Here is a 2,012-nt window from a genome sequence, read left to right on the forward strand (position 1 = left end):
GGGCGGCGCCGACGCTGAGGGGACGGGAGGGGGAGGGGCCGCTCGCTCCGCTGAGGGACCGCGGGCCGCCGCCATCAGCGCTTCCCTCCGAGCCGGGAGGCCCCGCCGCCCTCAGAGCCTCTGCTCCCTCCGAGGGCCTGGGATGGGTCCAGGAAGACTCGCTGCCTTTTCAGAGGGAGCTCCAAGAACGTGCAAGAACCTTTAACCCCTATGACAAGGGGCAAGGGCGAGAGCAGCCAGGAAGTCTGTTCCTTTTAAGTGCCTGTTTTACATTTGAACAGTGAATACACTGGAGGGATTTGAGAAAGGCCGATTCCATCACAGTGAGGGGCTAAACCTGGTCATTAATGTAAAAGCACAGAACTGGCTGATTTGCCATGTTGGCAGGAGTTAGTGAGACTTCAGGTAGCAGTACATGCTGTGATGGCCCAGTCACAATAGCTGCAGTTTTATTTCTGAATAGGAGCAAAGTCACTTTAGTTACATCATCAGGATGAAGATCCCCATTCCACTGGATTACACCACACTGATACAGAACTTCTGTGATCAATTTTTTAACACTTCAAGGCTAATATAGCTAGATACAACTAAGTTTTACATTATATTAGCCCCGACTTTACTCCTTTTCATTCGCTAGGAAAGGAAGTTTAATAGACAAAGATAACTTTGAGCTTAGCAACACTGATCAGTATTCATTCACTTATCTTGAACCATACCCTCGGTTTGTGTGCATATATATATATATATATATATATAAACGCTTTTGCTTCTCAATGCCAACCTAGGATGTTAGCCTTATTTGTTATCTTGAGGAGATTAATAAAATGGATTTTAAATACTATGCAAAAATTATCCAACTAAGCATCCCTTTCATGTATCTTCATGAAGATCTATGGCAGGGGATTTAGTAATTTCAGCAAATTTTATAGTTTTAAAATATTTATACAGTATTTACAAATTTTAGTATTTATTGCAGTACTTGTTAGCAAGTCTATTTTTTCCAACTGTACAAGAAAAGTTTACTACTCAAGGCATGCAACTTTCACTTCTGACTCATGTAACTAGCACACTTTGCTATTGCTCACTTTAAGCAGGAGAGAACATGTTTACTACTTCAGGAGCTGAAGTTAGATGCAAAGTCTTGTCCTGTAAGAGTTTAATCTTTACAGGTACATAAAGATCACAGGGTTCTAACTCAATTATTCTGCTAGGCATTAGCTCTTCCCCAAGTCCTCAGCTCTGAGGTTCAAGACTTTTTATTACAAGCCACCTTTAACCATGAAGCTACCCAGCAGACACAGCTTTAGTATAACTTAAGGCCATAGTCATGTAATTTGAATTTTACAGTACGCACATAATCATTTGGAATACAAAGATTAAAGACAAGGCTGAGCACGTGTCAATACCAGATTTTATAGTGCCACCCTTCTTTTAATCTTAATCATATGACTACAAGCTAATGGATAACTGGCATATTCTCACTCCCACTCCATGTAATGGGAGAGACTAGGGATGAATGTTGTATATGCAAAAAAGCTCACTTTCCAGAAAGCCTAGTCTTCCACTCCTGCAGTTTGAACAGTGTTCAAATTCAGTGTTGGATTCCCAGAAAATTTAGCATGAACAGTCACAGGTTTGACCAAAGTGGATGCAGAAATGAGTAAGTTGACGCAGTGCATGAAAATACACCTGACCTTTGTCATTTACATTTATGCTTTATGCTCTGGGCACTGTAATATTGCTCAAGCCTGACAGGCTAATATCAAACCATGTTCCTCTACCTCATAGCAGTGTCATGAAGAGTGTAAAGAGTACTTTACTACTGTAACATGAAAAGTAAGTGTTAGTATCTCCATTGTAATGGAGCTGTAAGAGGCCTTCAGGAATTGAGATGCCCACAGACAGCTCAGTAGACAGAGCTTTCAGAAGTGCAGCCTGTGTTACTTTCAGGTCTCCTGATGACTATATGTAAGAACATGATGACTACACATAAGAACAGTAGACAGTACACT

The sequence above is a fragment of the Antrostomus carolinensis genome, unplaced genomic scaffold (assembly GCF_000700745.2).
Source record: "Antrostomus carolinensis isolate BGI_N321 unplaced genomic scaffold, ASM70074v2 scaffold23890, whole genome shotgun sequence".
Taxonomy (NCBI): domain Eukaryota; kingdom Metazoa; phylum Chordata; class Aves; order Caprimulgiformes; family Caprimulgidae; genus Antrostomus; species Antrostomus carolinensis.